This window comes from Erpetoichthys calabaricus, chromosome 12, assembly GCF_900747795.2.
Source record: "Erpetoichthys calabaricus chromosome 12, fErpCal1.3, whole genome shotgun sequence".
In the NCBI taxonomy this organism is placed as follows: Eukaryota; Metazoa; Chordata; class Cladistia; order Polypteriformes; family Polypteridae; genus Erpetoichthys; species Erpetoichthys calabaricus.
Genome location: NC_041405.2, coordinates 40135111 through 40153756, shown reverse-complemented (window position 1 = coordinate 40153756; position 18646 = coordinate 40135111). Strand labels below are relative to the sequence as shown.

Below are 18646 nucleotides of genomic sequence, written 5' to 3'. Positions count from 1 at the left end.
CTATTTTCAACCATTCTATGATCTGCTTCTCACATCTGAAGGCACCGTGGCTGATGTTACCTCACTTGCTGGCCAACCATAAGCGTTACCTGGTAGGTAACCAGCCACTCACTTCACTCCCTTACGGGAATCGAACCTCAGAGGTTTTCTTTTCTTCTTAATTAAAATTTAAAAGCAATACTTCACCGCTGCGAAGCCCCTCTAGCACTGACGTCCGATGTTCGATTACCGTAAGCGAGTGCAGTGAGTGTGTACGCCTGATGAGCCAAGAATAAGGGGGAAAGACGTATCGCGTACTCTTTGCATTATTTGACAGTAAACTATTCTATGATCTGCTTCTCACAACTGAAGGCACCGTGGCTGATGTTACCTCACTTGCTGGCCAACCATAAGCGTTACCTGGTAGGTAACCAGCCACTCACTTCACTCCCTTACAGGAATCGAACCTCGGACGTCAGCGCTACAGGCGAAGCCCCTAAAATTGCGCCACGGCGTGTGGTTCGTTTATTTGACAACATGTAGATCGGGGTAATTACAATCACGGCATTCGTAGTCTGATTCACAATCTGATTGTATGGGTTGTTACCTACCAGGTAACGCTTATAGTTGGTCAACAAGTCAGCTCGAAGTGATCACTCGAGTGAAGGCAGCTTCACAAAAAAACAGATCCTTAACAAACTGTTATTAGTATATTTTCCCTCAATTTAAAAAGGTTTTCTTTTCTTCTTAATAAAAATTTAAAAGCGGTACTTCGCCGGTGCGAAGCGCGTGGATTTGACCGACTGACACATACAGACATATTCATGAGTGCAGGTATTTCGGAAAGAAAGCACCGTGTAAACCTAAAGTTTAAATTAAGTTCATAGACCTACAAAAGGTTGCCATTCATTTGAGGCAAGATTGCTTTTCTTCTGTACAACTATAAGTTGCATTCTCAAGAGTGTGCTTGCACGGCTTCGGATATAGATATATATATATATGTATGTATGTCTATATATAAATATGTAAGCTTATAAGTACTGCCTTACTTCTCTTTAAGAAAGGAAGATGTAATGATACTTGGATTTAAACGATTCCATGTCTTCCTGGGTTTGCTTAGCTTATTGTCAATATCTTTCCACCTTTTTTTAAGACTTATTGACTGAAACGGGCTTTCACGAAAAAAAGTTAGGGCTTTGCTACAGGATACACCCTCCACAAGTTAAGCAAGTAAAAATAAAATATATATTTCTGCTTTATTTAAACCTTTTAAGTTCGTATGCATAGCCCCATTTGGCTGTTTTATTTTTTTTTTTTTTCTTTCTTCAGTAATATTTAATCTCCTAAAAGAAAAAGAACATACGCATTTTACTTTTTTTGTTTCTCTTTAGTAATATTTTAGTGTAAAAGGATAACCAGTATTTAAACCTTTTATGTTACTTTATAAATTTATTTTACACAATGTTGAAAAATTAATAAGAAAGCTACATATTTTGGCAGCTGCTGCTTTAATTTTCAATGAAATGAAAAAACCTCTCCAAGAGAAAATGTCAATGAAGAAGAAAGTAAAAATGAGAAACCCTCATTTATAAAAGTTTGCTGCAGATGACTTAACTGAAAATAAATTAATAGTTCCTATGTGTATAATACATATTTATCTATTTTACTTATGCCTTTATTCCAGCAACTTGCAACATCTGAGGTACAATTTCTTACATTACTTTTGTTTTTTGCAGTACAGGCAGGTGAAGTGACTTCCTCAGGGTCACACAGTGGTGTCAGTACCAGGATTTGAACTGACAAGCTCCGGGTTTACTGAAATATTACTGAAGAAAGAAAAAAAACGAAAACGGGCAAATAGGGCTATGCATACAGATGTCCATCCATCCATTATCCAACCTGCTATATCCTAAATACAGGAGCCAATAAGCAGATATGTATATATACAGTATATTATATATATATATATATATATATATATATATATGAATGTATGTATGTATATATGTATGTCTATATATCTATATATATATATGTAGATATGTAAATTTGTATATGTATATATATATATATGTATATGTGGATGTGTATATGTATATATATGTATATATATATATATATATATATATATATATATGGTTACATAACCTCTTTAACACACTACTTCTCCGCTGCGAAGCGCGGGTATTTTGCTATATGTATATATATATATATATATATATATATATATATATATATATGTATGTGTGTATGTATGTATGTGTGTATATGTATGTGTATATATATGTTGATATATATATATATATATATATATATATATATATATATGTTGATATATATATATATATATATATATATATATATATATATATATATAGTGTGTATGTATGTAGATGTGTATATGTAGATATGTACATAAGTATATATGTTTATGTATATATATGTTTACATAACCTCTTTAACACACTACTTCTCCGCTGCAAAGCAAGGGTATTTTGCTATTTATAATATTTACACTTCTGTCAGTTAAAGAGAAAAAAGTGGCAAATACAGTCTTACAGGGTCAGACATGATTCTTAAATGATAATACACATTTTAGCGGCAAAGGATAAACCCACAGGGCTTCTTCCTATAAAAGCTGCCCGTAATTTCTCCAGTCTGTGTGCTTTAAATCGTTTCAGGGAGAGTGCAAGAGACACTGAATAACAAAGACTTAATACCAAGCGAAAATAAAAAGCTAAAATTTCTGTTATTCATTCAGGTGATCAGTAGCACAAGGTAACTGAAGCTTAAAAGTTAACTTTCATGTTGTAATGAGTGCTGTGACAGTGGAGACAGACAGACATACACACACACACACGTATGCGTAGATCACCAGAGCTATTGGGTTCCACACGTTGAGGAGAGACCTCTGTCAGCTACGAGATCTTTCTGTCATTTTAACTACTGCATCACTACATGACAAAAACAGCAAAAAGAGTTTCATTTAGCATTGTGATCTATAGATATACAATATCTCACAAAAGTAAGTACACCCCTCACATTTTTGTAAATATTGCTCAGCGTCATATCCAGAGGTTGTCTTTTGAAAATAGACGTAGGAGTGCTGCCAGTATTGCTGCAGAGGTTGGCGGGGGATGGGGGACATGGGTTCAGCCTGTCAGCGCTCAGACCATACGCAGCACGCTGTATCAAATTGGCCTGCATGGCTGTCGTCCTAGAAGGAAGCCTCTTCTAAAGATGATGCAAAAGAAAGCCTGCAAACAGTTTGCTGAAGACAAGCAGACTAAGGACATGGATTACTGGAACCATATCCTGAGGTTCAGATGGTGTCAAGCGTGTGTGGCAGCAACCAGATGAGGAGTACAAAGACAAGTGTGTCTTGCCTAGTATGGTAGTGGGAGTGTCATGGTTTGGGACTGCATGAGTGCCGCTGGTACTGGGGAGCTACAGTTCACTGAGGGAACCATGAATGCCAACATGTACTGTGACATATCGAAGCAGAGCATGATCCCCTCCCTTCAGAAACTGGGCTGCAGGGCAGTATTCCAACATGATAACGACCCCAAGCACACCTCCAAGATGACCACTGCCTTGCTAAAGAAACTGAGGGTAAAGGTGCTGGACTGGCCAAGCATGTCTCCAGACCTAAACCTTATTTAGCATCTGTGAGACATCCTCAAACAGAAGGTGGAGGAGCATAAGGTCTCTAACATCCACCAGCTCCGTGATGTCGTCATGGAGGAGGGGAAGAGGATTCCAGTGGCAACAGGTGAAGCTCTAGTGAACTCCATGCCCTAGACCAGGTGTCGGCAACCCGCGGCTCTGGAGCCGCATGCGGCTCTTCAGCCTCCTTGTAATGGCTCCTTTTGGCCTTGACAAAAAAAAAAAAAAAAAACATGAAAATGAATAACGGCAATTTCTTAATTTAATTTGTATATAATATATGTAATATATATAATGTTTATTTACTACTACTACTGTTATACACTTTAACATCTAATTTGTATTTTTATTTATAATTTGTCAACTAAAATATGCGTCACATCTACGTCTATAGCCCTCGCCTTTACCTGCAGGTGGCTTCTGGAGTGTGCGACCCCTGCACTAACCATGAATAAATCCCAAAAATGAAAAGTCCCAGAAGAGAACAGAGAGTTTAATTCTGCGTGGACAGAAGCATTTGCCTTCAGCGCCAACGACGCTGGCTTACCGGTGTGCTTAATATGTGGCGATAAATTATCGAACAACAAAAAATGTAACGTTGAAAGACATTTTCGAAACAAGCACTCAGCATTCACTGAAAAATACCCAAGTGAAGATGAGCGAAAGAGAGCAATTTCGGAACTGCAACGGAAAGCTGAACAGAGCAAACATACTTTCAAAAAGTGGATCACTTCTCCACAATCAACTACAGCTGCTAGTTTTGTGGCAGCTCAAGAGATCGTAAGGAGGGGTAAGCCGTTCACAGACGGAGAATACATGAAAGAATCGTTCATAAAAATATCAGAGCATCTATTCTCTGACTTTAAATGTTTTGGTGTTTGAGCGCATGATGACAGTGTTTGTCAGAGATGTACAGAAAGGTTCACTCTCTCACTTCCCCTCCCTGAGAGAGTTCAAAGCAGTGAACATTCACATAAATTGTGATTATTTCCACCGTACAATTATTGCAATGCAAGCTGCATTTAGAGAAAGATTCAGTGAGTTCAGAAAGAAAAAAAACACTCTCTCCTTCCCTGGACATCGACCCATCCCTGCTGAACACATCCGCATTCACAGGAGTAAGTAAGCCCGATCTAGAAATTGAACTGGCCGCATAGCGGATAAAGATTTATGGGTGTCCAAGTTCAAATGCCTGACAGCGGATCTTGAAGAAGTCGCCCGTCAGAAGGCTACTCTCGCTAAAGAGCACAAATGGACTGATATTGAAAACCTCCCCAAACCCGACAAACTTGTTTTCAATACATGGAGTGCCATTCCCGAAACATATATGAACATGAAAAAATATGCATTTGGAGTCCTGTCCATCTTTGGCTCAACATACTTATGTGAGCAAGTTTTCTCAAGAATGAACTTCATAAAGTCCAAATATCTCTCCCACCTCACACATGAGCCTGCAGTCCTGTGTGAAGGTCAAAGTCACATCGTATAGCCCCGACATAGAACAACAACATTTATTTATATAGCACATTTTCATACAAAAAGTAGCTCAAAGTGCTAGAGATGATCTGCAGCGAACTTCAGAAACAGAAGTCACATTAAACAGGTGAGAACAATAGCATTTAATAGGCTAATATTTAAAAAAAAAAACAAAAAAAAAAAAAACACATTTATTTCAGACCCGGAGCTGATGTTGGTTTTTTTGTATGTTCAGGTGCTTCAGTTGATTGCTGGCCGAGAGGGAAACCTGAAGAGGATGAGAGCACACTGAAATGGAATTTTATGTTTACTTTTTTAAAGCTGCTAAGCTACAGCTAAATGTTTTATTTATATTAAAGTGGGCTAGTTTTTATTTTAATTTTATACAGGTATAGGAAGGACTCAAATAGGCCTGCAGAGTTCAGTTAAATTTATTTCAAAGTAGGCCTACACATGCACACTGCACTTCTGTTTGTTGTATTCCGTGGTTGTAACATGTAAAATCTAAAAAAAGATTAAAACTTTTAAAAGTTTATAAGCTGTGTTATGTTTTGCGGCTCCAGACTATTTTTCTTTGGAGGAAGAGGGAGCAAAATGGCTCTTTTGATAGTGAAGGTTGCAGACCCCTGCCCTAGACAGTTAAGGCACTGTTGGAAAATAATGGTGGCCACACAAAATATTGACACTTTGGGCACAATTTGGGCATTTTCCACTTAGGAGTGTACTCACTTTTGTTGCCATCGGTTTAGACATTAATGGCTGTGTGTTAAGTTATTTTGAGGGGACAGCAAATTTACACTGTTATACAAGCTGTACACTGACTACTTTACATTGTATCAAAGTGTCATATCTTCAGTGTTGTCCCATGAAAAGATACACAATATTTACAAAAATGTGAGGGGTGTACTCACTTTTGTGAGATACTGTACAACATGTTAAAATGCTGCAGCTATTTTGTCACGGCATGTTTGCATTTCCAATTGGACAGTAAAGATACATTTCTTTAGTCATTCGTTTAGAAGGGCATTTAAAAGATGGATGTTGTGCAGCCTTATCTGTGCATCTATTGGTGTTTGTTGATTCAGGTGTTCTGAGTAGTGAAATCTGTATCTCCTGTGGCTCTTTGTTATCAGCACTCTTAACAGCAGTCCTTTTGGGAGTGTGACACACCACTTACATCAAATGCATATTTTGTAGTTCATATTTTCATGAAAATAGCTGCCAATTCTTTCAAGCTTACATCGACTTCTACACTATCGTCGTAATGCTTAACAGAGAGCACATACAGCACCTGCAACAACATATCATTCACGTTTATACCATTCATCAACTGACGCCATCGAAATTCAATGTATAAACTAATGTTAAAGAAAGATTTTTCCCTTGCAGGTATATTTTTTTAAGTGTACTCACTGTTCACACAACACACATGTATATGTCAATAGGTTTTTTTTTTAAATTTTATTTAGGAGACTTTGACTGTAGATGGCTCATTGTAAATCGAAGCTTGCTCTCTGTCATAGACAGATCAGAGGTGCTCTCGTTACCTTTGCAATTCAAAATCACTGCCCCTACTTTGAATGCAGCCTTCATGAAGCTTCGTATTGGTTTAGAATGTGCTATTCAGTGAGCTCTGCAATTGTTCCCACCCAGTTTTAAGCAAAATTCACTCGTGGTTGTCTCCAGATACATATATATCTGGATTCAACAAGACTATAGGAAAAGAGACAGGCTTAAGGGAAATTCAACTAAGAAATAAAAAAAAATTAGCAAGCAGGTCAAGTATTTAGTAGTGAGAGATCTTAAACAGTTAATGCAGGGGCTTAGATAAGGCCAGTAAATATTAAACATGTCCTGTGATTGGCTAAGCTCAAAATTAAATCATTTAATTTTCAAAGGGCTTAACTGTCACCCAAACAAATTTTAACCATGAGACCAGTAAAACTGAAGTCCTTTGTGATTTTGGACTTTTTGAAAGCTGGCTTTGATGTTGTCTGCTTCCAGGAACTTTGCATCTGCAAGAGATGACAGCTGATACAATACCTTGAGCTCAGGATTGCTGAACTAGAGGAGATGATGGTGACTAGCCTGTATTGTAGTAAGGAGTTGGTGGATCTTGCCCAGAAGTCCTTTACAAAGATAGTGGTCTCACCCAGCGTATCAGAGAAATAGACTCCATATCATATAAGTAAAAACAGTTGGGTCACCATAAAACCACTCTCCAGAAAGACAGAAGCAGTGACAGTGGGAAACTAAATCATTAGGGGGACTGAGATGTAGGTTTGCTCCAGAGACAGAGAGTCTCATGCTGTGTGTGGTATTCTGGGTACATTGATAGGAGAAGTCCCTGGGAGGGTGGATTTGGCTCTTGACTGGAATGGAGGTAGATCCGGTTTTCATTGTCCATGTTGTATTAAATGACATTCATAAGGCCAGGCACTCAGATAAGCAATGTAATTTTAAAGGGTCAGGTGCCAAACTGAGATGCAGAAATAACAAAGGTCTATCCTGAACTTTTTTGCCTGTGCCACTTGATAGTCTAAATAAGACTAAGGAAATCAGAAAGCTTAACGCACGGCTTAAATCTTGTTGTAGAATGCAAAGACATAGGTTTATGGGGCATTGGGACTTCTATAATATTTCTATATCCTTCTATAGCATTTGGTCCTGTTCCACTGTGATAGGTTACATTTGAACAGTTACAGGGTTACAAATCTATTTGAAGATTGCTTAAAGTAGTGAATGGTTGGGGCAAGGAGTTTAACACAGGCCAGGTTTAAAACTTTACATGAAGGTACAAACAGTAGTGCAAGATCAAATACACATAGTAACATAATACTTAGCCCAAACGTAAGGTGTCATAGTAGAATAAGTAATGCATTAACAATTGCTTGCCTTTTTTTTTTTTTTGCTCCTATAAACTTTGTTTTTTGGTTGCTCCTAAAGAGCCAAACAGAACTTTCTAAATATTTATTTCCCTCCATTAGAAGTGTTTTTTTTTGCTTTGCAAATATTATGCCATTATATAAAAAGGGTTATCGGGCAGATCTAAGTAACTATAGAGCAGTAAGCTTAAAATGCACCACAGATAAGTTAGTGGAAATTATTATTAAGGATAAGATTGAGCAACACATGCCAAGAACAGCAATTTTACTGCACAGTCAGCATGGGTTCATGTTTTACTAACATGTTGGAATTCTATGTGGAAGCAAAAAAAAAGGATATGATCAAAGCAGAGCATTTATCTTGATTTTCAGAAAGCACTTGATAAGGTCCAACATGAGAGGTTGGGCATCAAACTAAAACAGGTTAGAGTTCAGTGTGTAGATGGGCGAAGAATTGGCTCAGACACAGGAAGCAGAGTGTTATGGTGTGAGGAACCTTACCAGAATTGGGTGAAGTTAAAGGTGGTCCACCTCAGAGGGTCAGTGTTGGAGCCACTGCTACTCTTAATATATTAAACTAGCCGACGCCCGCAGTAGCATACGGCGGTGTAAGAATAGGAACGGAAAACGGTGAGAAAGGAATTCAGAAATCAAGAAGAAATAAATACTTCTTGAGCTTAATCCAAAAGACTCGTACTGCAATATCAGGTCTGTGCTCCGGTCTTTGGGTATCAGAGAGTGCATGTAGAATTTCCGGCCAAGCAGGATTACATGTGAAAGTGATAAATAAATCAGGCTTTCCAAATTTACGTACTATGGCCATGGCATCCTGATAGTTTTGTTGCATGTATCTTGGACTTCCTGGAAATGTGGACGGTAATATGGTCATTTTGCCTACACGTACGTTGTTATTTTCAGCCTTTGTTTGCAGTGCATCTGATAGTCCTTTGTATTGTTCCACGCGCAGATCTTGTTGATGTAATCTGAGATAGTTGAGACACGCGCACACTGTTTTAACATACGCATCTACGACGTACTGTTGGAATAGTTTGCCCTTGGAGTGCAAAATACTAAATGTATTCCTCATTGCTAATCTGTACACATAAAATTGGCATTGAGTAAGCTTTATTTGCTTGCTGGTTCTTTTATCGGGAACATGTTGTAAGTCTTTGTGCCAGCCAGTGTCTCCATAAGGGAATAAAAGTGGGTAAACCATAGGATCGCAATTCATATTGAGCATGGAAATCTGTTTCAGGAGTTGCCTATGGGATAGATGCAAATGTCCCTTTCGGCAGGCGGTTCGCCATCGTTGTGCGGCATCGGTGTGACATGTTGGGGCATTTTATCGTCGTAAATCCTGCCTAGGGTTTTCCTTCAAAACCATTCGTACAGATGCTGTTTGATTGGACTGAGCGATTTCATGCATGTGTTTGTATGATTTAGCAAAGGGGTTGATGGTTCTGAGCATGGAATCTAGCTGGAGAAGTACATTTTCGCTGCATGCAGAGTTTGCTTTATTTTGTAAGCATACTTCAGTAGCTTGCGCTGTGTCAAAAACATACAACTGTCCATATCCTGGAGAGGTGGAAGTGTTAGCGTACCTGTATAGTGGAGAGATTTGGTGATAAATTTGCCCGTGTATTTTAAAACAGTATGGTCCGTGGCCAGGAGGTTGAGTTATCTGTGCACCCATAGAAGCAAACACTAGAGAAGAGTTGTATTCTCAAATGTTTTCACGATAATTTTTAGCTTCTGATGTTTGGTGTGTAAGAAGCTGTTGTAAAGACACAGGAGCCGCAGGCAGCAAAGGGATGGATTTGGAAGAGGACGAACAGGAATCGAGAAATGCTGTGTGGGCTGTGTGTGGGCAGGACCGGTTTTGAAGTGGAAGCAGGACGAACCAGAAGAGAAATATATACTGTAGAAGAGATGATTTGGATAAGAATACAAATAACAAGATGGTTACATTTGCAGATGATACCATGCTAGAAGGACTAGCACATAATCTAGAATCTGTTGAATCATTACTGGGGGACTCGGAAAGCATACAGGGTTGGAAAGATTTGTGGCAGATGAAATTTAATGCATGTAATGTTTTACATGTAGAAAGTAAAAACATTAGGTCTGAATAAACAATGGAAGGTCTGAAACTTCAAAATAAAACTTATGAGAAGAATTTAAGAGTCATAGTGGACTTGTCCCCATCAACTACTAGAGAGTGTTCAGAAGCCATTAAGGAGGAAAAACAGAATGCTAGGTTACATTCGCCAGGAAAATATTAGGGAAAGAGGTCTTATTTTAGGAGGGTGCTATAGACCATCCAATTCAGTCAGTAATTTCAACACATATCTATTTAGTAATATCAAAAAGGCAAGTTTACAAGGAGACATAGTCATGCGGTATTTTAATTAACCAAATATTAACTGGGATAACCTTGTAGATGGAGGAGCACAAAAGCAGGAGTTTTTAGAAGTAATCGGTGATCGTATTTTAACACAGTATGTTGAAGCACCAACACGGGGGTGAAGCCTGTCTGGATTTAGTATTTTGTAATAATCAAGATAGAATTGAGGGTTTAGAGGTGATTGAACCACTAGGGTCAAGTGACCACAATATAATACAATTCTCAGTATTTTGTAAGACTCCAGATGCAAAGACTAAAATTGTTAAGTTGAACTTTGGTAGGGCAAATTTTAACCAGATGCAACAAAGTCTAAGTAGAATAGACTGGGATAAGCTTTTAACTGTGGAGACAGTCGAGGAGCAGTGGAACAGGTTTAAAATAGGCTGAAATCAAACAAATCACCAGGACCAGATAATATTTACCCTCGAGTTCTTAAGGAGGTTAGTGAGTACATATATAAACCCCTGAAACATATTTTTAGGAAGTCACTGCGCACTGGAGAGATTCCGAAGGACTGGAAAATGGCAAATATCCCATTATATAAAAAGGGTAACAGGGCAGATCCAAGTAACTATAGGCCAGTAAGCTTAAAATGCATCACAGGAAAATTAATGGAAGGAATTATTAAGGATAAGATTGAGCAACACCTGGCAAGGACAGGAGTTAACCTGAACAGTCTGCATGGGTTCAGAAGAGGAAAGTCGTGTTTTACTAACATGCTGAATTCTATGAGGAGGCAACAAAAGGATATGATCAAAATGGAGCATATGATATTATTTATCTTGACTTTCAGAAAGCATTTGATAAGGTGCCACATGAGAGGTTGGGTATTAAACTAAAAGAAGTGAGAGTTCAGGGTGATGTTTTAAGATGGGTGCAGAATTGGCTCAGACACAGGAAGAAGAGGGTGATGGTGTGACGAATCTCATCCGTATTGGCTGTTGTTAAGAGTTGTGTTCCACAGGGGTCAGTGCTAGGGCCGCTGCTATTTTTAATATATATATAATATTATATTTATATATATATATATGATTTAGATAGGAATATAAGTAACAAGCTGGTTAAGTTTGAAGATGATACCAAGATAGGTTATATCATTACAGAAGGACTTGGATAGCATACAGGCTTGGGCAGATTTGAGGCAGATGAAATTTAATGTCAGTAAATGTAAAGTATTACACATAGGAAGTAAAAATGTTAGGTCTCAACACACAATGGGAGGTCGGAAAAATTGAAAATACACCTGAGAGAAGGATTTAGGAGTCATTGTAGACTCTAAAGGTTCGCTTCCCGGGTCCTCCCTGTGTGGAGTTTGCATGTTCTCCCCATGTCTGCGTGGGTTTCCTCCCACAGTCCAAAGACATGCAGGTTAGGTGGATTGCCGATTCTAAATTGGCCCTAGTGTGTGCTTGGTGTGTTTGTGTGTGTCCTGCGGTGGGTTGGCACCCTGCCTGGGATTGGTTCCTGCCTTGTGCCCTGTGTTGGCTGGGATTGGCTCCAGCAGACCCCCGTGACCCTGTGTTCGGATTCAGCGGGTTGGAAAATGGATGGATGGATGTAGACTCTAAGCTATCGACTACCAGACAGTGTTCAGAAGCCTTGAAGAAGGCAAGCAGAATGTTAGGTTATATAGCACGATGTGTGGAGTACAAGTCCAAGGAGGTTATGCTCAACCTTTATAATGCACTGGTGAGGCCTCATCTGGAGTGCTGTGTGCAGTTTTGGTCTCCAGGCTACAAAAAGGACATAGCAGCACTACAAAAGTTCCAGAGAAGAGCGACTAGGCTGATTTCAGGGCTACAGGGGTTGAATAATGAAGAAAGATTAAAAGAGCTGAGCCTATACAGTTTAAACAAAAGAAGATTAAGAGGTGACATGATTAAAGTGTTTAAAAATATGAAGGGAATTAGTACAGTGGATCGAGACTTATTTTAAAATGAGTCCATCAAGAACACGCAGACACAGTTGGAAACTTGTTAAGGGTAAATTTCGCACAAACATTAAATCAAATCAAAATCAAATAGCCTTTTATTGTCAATTCACTATATGTACAGAACATACAGAAGAATCGAAATACTGTTTCTCATCTTTGTAGTACAATAAAACATAAAATATAAAAAGTATATAAGTATAACATTAAATAAAATTAGAACTTGTAAAGTACAATGTGCAATAATCAGTAGTGCAAAAGCCACTTACAGTAAAAAGTGAGAAGGTGCATTATAGAGTAGCTTATGAGATGTACAAAAAGACAGTCAGTTAGCAGCAGATGTAATATTGAGTCTTTATATAATACCAGCTGAAGCAGGGAACTTGGTAGATAATGACTCTTGTTACGGTACGTTGGGGAGAAAGTGGACAGAGTTCAACATCCTGACAGCTTGGTGGATGAAGCTGTTTCGACAGTCTTGTTAAGTGGGCCCGGAGGCTCCGGTACCTTTTCCCTGATGGGAGGAGGCTGAAGAGGGAATGTAAGGGGTGGGAAGAGTCCCCAGCAATGCTAATGCCTCTACGGGTGAGGCAGGTGTGGAAAATGTCCTTGAGGGAGGGCAGTGGGGCACCAATGATTTTACTGGCCGCATCCACTATGCATTGTAAGGACAGGAGGCAGTGCAGCCTCCATACCATATGTTTGGAAGAAATAAGTGGATAGGACTGGCGAGCTTTGTTGAGCTGAATGGCCTGTTCTTGTCTCGATTGTTCTAATGTGTACAGCAGAAGTCAAAGGAAGTTATGCTGAAGTTTTACGACACATTGGTAAGGCCTTATTTAGAGTACCTTGTGCAGCTTAGGTCTCCTGGCTACAAAAAGGGCATTGAAGCTCTAGGAAATGTCCAGAGAAGAGCGACTAGGCTGATTCCAGAATTGCAAGGGATAAGTTATAAGGATAGATTAAATAAGTTGAGCCTTTTCAATGTATGCAATAGGAAAAGAAGAGGTGATATTTTGGAAGTGTTCAAAATTATGAGAGGAATCAGTAGAGTGCATCAAGATTGTTACTTTAGAAAAACAAGAACACAGGGACACAGCTGGAAGCTTAAGGGTAAATTTCACACAGACATTATGAAGTTTTTCTTCACACAAAGAACTACAGACACATGAAATGTTACCAAGTAGTAAGGTAGACAGTAGGCCTTTAGAGACTTTCAAAACTTGACCTGAAATTATTTTGGAGGATTTAACACTAGAATCCCTGAAGCCTACCCAAAAAAAAAAAAAAAAAAAAAAAAAACACTACATACATATATCCGTTTATCCTGACTAGTCTCCCAGTCCCTGCCGCTGAAAAACATCCCCACAGCATGATGCTGCCACCACCATGCTTCACCTTTTGGCAAACTCCAGGCGGGCTGCCATGTGCCTTCTACTAAGGAGTGGCTTCCGTCTGGCCACTCTACCATACAGGCCTGATTGGTGGATTGCTGCAGAGATGGTTGTCCTTCTGGAAGGTTCTCCTCTCTCCACAGAGGACCTCTGGAGCTCTGACAGAGTGACCATCGGGTTCTTGGTCACCTCCCTGACTAAGGACCTTCTCCCCTGATCGCTCAGTTTAGATGGCCAGCCAGCCCTAGGAAGAGTCCTGGTGGTTTCGAACTTCTTCCACTTACAGATGATGGAGGCCACTGTGCTCATTGGAACCTTCAAAGCATCAGAAATTTTTCTGCAACCTTCCCCAGATTTGTGCCTCGAGACAATCCTGTCTTGGAGGTCTACAGACAATTCATTTGACTTCATACTTGGTTTGTGCTCTGACATGAACTGTCAACTGTGGGACCTTATATAGACGGGTGTGTGCCTTTCCAAATCATGTCCAATCAACTGAATTTACCACAGGTGGACTCCAATTCAGCTGCAGAAACATCTCAAGGATGATCAGGGGAAACAGGATGCACCTGAGCTCAATTTTGAACTTCATGGCAAAGGCTGCGAATACTTATGTACATGTGCTTTCTCAATTTTTTTTATTTTTAACAAATTTGCAAAAATCTCAAGTAAACTTTTTTCACGTTGTCATTAAGGGGTGTTGTGTGTAGAATTCTGAGGAAAAAAATTAAACCATTTTGGAATAAGGCTGTAACATAACAAAATGCGGAAAAAGTGATGCGCTGTGAATACTTTCCAGATGCACTGTATATACATAGACACACACAATCACATATATATTGATTTAAATTGATTATTAAAGTTTAGCGTCTCAAATTTATTTTGCCATGGCTCAAAAAATGTTGTGAATCCATATTACTAACCGAGAATACACCGGATATGGACGCAGGGACACGGCGATGGGACCATGAGACGTACTGCGCAGGTGCGCGTTCCATAAACCGCAAGCGAAGTCATATCCACTGCGAACGAAGGAGTCACGGCCCAAGAACGAAAGAGCTCAACTAACGTGAATGAGAAATGAAGCAACAACGCGCCCATAGCTACCACTAACGACACAACCACAAAAAAAAGAGGATTCTGCGCTGCACCCCAGAGTCAAACGTGACAGGCTACGGAGGCCCCACAGGTCCACAAAGACAGTACGAAAGGCGCAGGCATCACCGCCATATTGTGAGTGGCACTACTGCGGAGTGAAGGCGCAGGCGTCACCGCCATATTGAGAGTGGCACTACTGCGGAGTGAAGTTAGGAATAATGTGCTGCTTGGGATTGTACATACCGCTGAACGCTTTACACCAAATTCAAACACAATACAGCTCAACGATACCAACACGAGCCCACCTGGATAAGATCAATGAATGCAGGCGCCTACAACGCGCGTCTGAAACTGCGGAAACAAAGCAGGCACGGGTTCAAAACGAACGACCTCGACTGACGGATATACAAACACGAGCCCGCCTGGATAAAATCAATGAACGCAGGCGCCTACAACGCGCTTCTGAAATGCCGCGGGCAAAGCGGGCACGGCTCCAAAACGAACGAGCTCAACTAATGTATTTCAGGATACCCAACGCCGGGGGTAGGCGAGCGAAGCGAGCAGGGGGCGGAGCCCCCTTGTATTGTACTAATTTTTATATCAAAGTTTGTGTAGGGGTCACATTTTATTTTCAAAGTTCTAATCTTTGAGCTACTCATTTATAAAACTTTTTTCTTTCATTACTTAACAAATAGCTCAGACCTATGCCTCCTCATCCCGTTATGCTCATTCTTGCCTTTCCCTACTCCTACCATTAAAAAAACATCTTCAGAAGCTTTGCTATTGCATTGTGTTTCTATTCATCCATTATATAATATGAATTTTAAAACCTGCTTGATGCAATATGTTTACACTGTACAGACTCTCTTGTTTCACAACATCATATTGAAATTATCTGTAACAATAGGTAAACTGAAATTAGGGATTGTAGATCACTCCTTGAAAATTAACCAGTGAGTAGGTTTTGGTCACTTCCATATGGGACAGAATAAAATTCATTGGAGTGTTTCCTCAGCATCAGACAGTTACAGCATATGACGTAAAAGTACGTTTTCTCTGTACAAAACAGCTCAGTCTTTGGGGGAAAAAAGACAAAGCCAACAAGTAGAAGAGATTGCAGTATTTGAAAGACCATAAACGATCAAACAGCTGGTAATGTATTTGATTTGTCGAGGTAACAAAGTCTTCATTATACTAAAAACGCATTGCGAGTTCTATGTACCGTAAAATCTAGTAATAATCGTGCAGCAGCTTGAAACGTTAAAAAAAACGGTAATAAAACTTGCGATAACCGACGTGAAATTCCAACTCATCAGCTTGAAGAAGTGAGGCGTCCTTTAATATCGATCCTTACAGAGAAAATTTGTTCCCTAACTACAAGCTATAATATACATCTTATTGTGAGCGTTTATTAGCAACATTTTATACATCTGTCTACGCACTTTTTTACCCAATATAAATACAGTCTGGTTCTAACCTTTAAGTATTAGACATACAAATAACACGATTTATCATTTCTAACTGTTCAGAGTCGTATACAAGTGGCTGACTATACTTTAGTTTTGTAGCAACATAAAATATTTCGCCGTAAAAGAAATGCCAAATTGAAATACACATACAGAAAAAAATAAATTACCATTACAGCTCGGGCACACGTTAATAGATAAAAAGTATGGTATATTGTATAAACAAACAAAAAAAAGTTTAACCTACAAACCTGTTGAACTTCTTCTAAGACAGAGCTACAGCCTTTTCGAAAAATGATTCTGAAGGTCGTGTTTGCGTTAATGCTGGATCATACATTACTATGTACATAAGACTAACACTTCTGCCTTATGCACTCAATAACTAATTAAACCTTAGACATCACAAAAGGATACAAAGTACATCTTCTGAGTTACTAAAATACGAATACAGCGAAGTGAGCGAACATTAAGAAATGAGTGACGTCACATGAGACAGCATCCGCATCTGCGCAGATAAACAAATAGATATCGCTACAGCCCGGAGTAAAATGGGCGTGTGTTGTGGGCATGGTCACCTAGTCAATCCACTCCAACTTTAACGAATCATATGTTAGAGTTTTGCTTCACTCACTTCTTCAGTCCATCATATATTAGAGTATCGTTGTCCGTCACGTGATCATTCAGCAAATTAACAACTAGGGTAAGCTGTCAATCATTTTTGTACTTCAGCCAATTGCCTATCCGATTTTTAAAAAAGAAGGCGGGAGTCAAGGAGAAATAATTGAATGGGTCGTACGGCAAGCAATAACAACACACTTTGTTGTTTTATTCAGCAGTTATACGCGAGATGGTGTGCTATACACCTGCGGCTGAAGCGTACCCGTGCCAATATCTTACGGTATAGCACTTAATCGAGTACATTATTGCGATTATACCGTCGTTTTAAAACCCGTCGTTTATGATTAGCGGTTAAAAAAAGATGCAAAATTTGGAAAAGCACAGGAGAGACGTGGAATTTTAATAAACACAAATACAGCCTAATTTCATTGAGTTCACTTAGACTTAAGTGTAGGCTTTACTAAATTATGTTAGTCAAATTTATGAAAATATCTTTGTTTGCTTAAAAATCCTAATGAAACAGCAGCCTACATTTGATAAGGCACACTATAGGCGGACAGCACAGAGACTACGGTTTTAAACTTTGCATACATTACCGAAGTAAAACTTTCAGTTACAGTATAGGATACGCAAGTCTTAAGAATTAGTGTTATTAGTTTGATTACTATTTATGTAACATTTATGCAATATTCCTAATACAGTATTCATTTGCACCCCCTTCTGCCTATTGAGCACTTCTGGTCCTTGTTTGCTAAGGTGTGTCAAATATTCTACAGGGACGCATTCTCAACATACAACCAGGTATACAGCAACAGTTGTACTTAGTGCATTGGCTGTGGATCTCATATTCTTTGGCTCTATTAAAATTACAGATTAGATAGACAACACACTCCAAACCAGGGCAGGGAAAAGATAAAAATGGCAAAAAAGTGATGGGTTGAGGCATCATTTGGCTATCTCTGCACATTACTAGATATGAGAAACATGTTACCATGGTTATATTTTCTTAGTCTAATTAAAAAATTGAGTTTCATTTATTAATCTGTCATTTAGTACAGGGGTGCCCACACTTTTTCGGCATGCGAGCTATTTTTAAAATGACCAGGTCGAAATGATCTACCTACATTAAATATTATATATATATATATATATATATATATATATATATATATATATATATATATATACCTTGCATAACTGAATAACCCTTATGGCACAATAACAATTCAATACATTTATGGTCACTACAGTATTTGGATTTAATAATCTTCATGTGGGAAAAGGCTGACTCGCATAAATAAGTAGAGCCGAATAATGCAGTCAAGGAGGTAGCACATTTCCTCATGTTTGGGTACTTTTCCTCCGTGAGTAAGTTCTAAAACTGTCCAAGAGTCCCAGACTTCAGCTGAATGTGAAAAATGACGGCTGTCCGATTAACTGCGATTTTAGTTCCCTCTCCATTCTCTTTCTCAGGTCGCTTTTCGGAAGGAAGTCAGTTTCGTAGTTTTTATGAACAGTTCGAAAGTGCCTTTCCACATTTTCCTTCTTTGGAATATCAATGATAGATTGACAGATCAGACAAACGCACTTCGATTGTGAAATTGTGAGTAAAAAAAATCCTCTTCCAATTCCACATCCAGCCCATACCCTCCCCAAACAATTTTTTTTTAAATCCCTTCTTTAGTCGATATAAATTGGAAGGCTAACGAGATCACAGCCGGAGTTTTGCA

The 18646-nt window shown here is 39.0% G+C and overlaps 1 protein-coding gene across 2 annotated transcripts in view; it reads right to left on the bottom strand.

Annotated features, from left to right (window-relative positions):
* tmlhe (trimethyllysine hydroxylase, epsilon) overlaps nucleotides 1-18646 on the bottom strand; it is a 294616-nt gene that overhangs the window by 129866 nt on the left and 146104 nt on the right. Inside the window, exon 1 of one of the 2 annotated variants that reach the window (XM_028815427.2) lies at nucleotides 16550-16792. The exons of the other annotated variant lie outside the window; for it this stretch is intronic. The gene's annotated coding sequence lies outside the window, so the exon portion shown is untranslated. Of the gene's footprint in view, nucleotides 1-16549; nucleotides 16793-18646 lie in introns of those variants that run through there. 2 annotated transcript variants of the gene reach the window in all.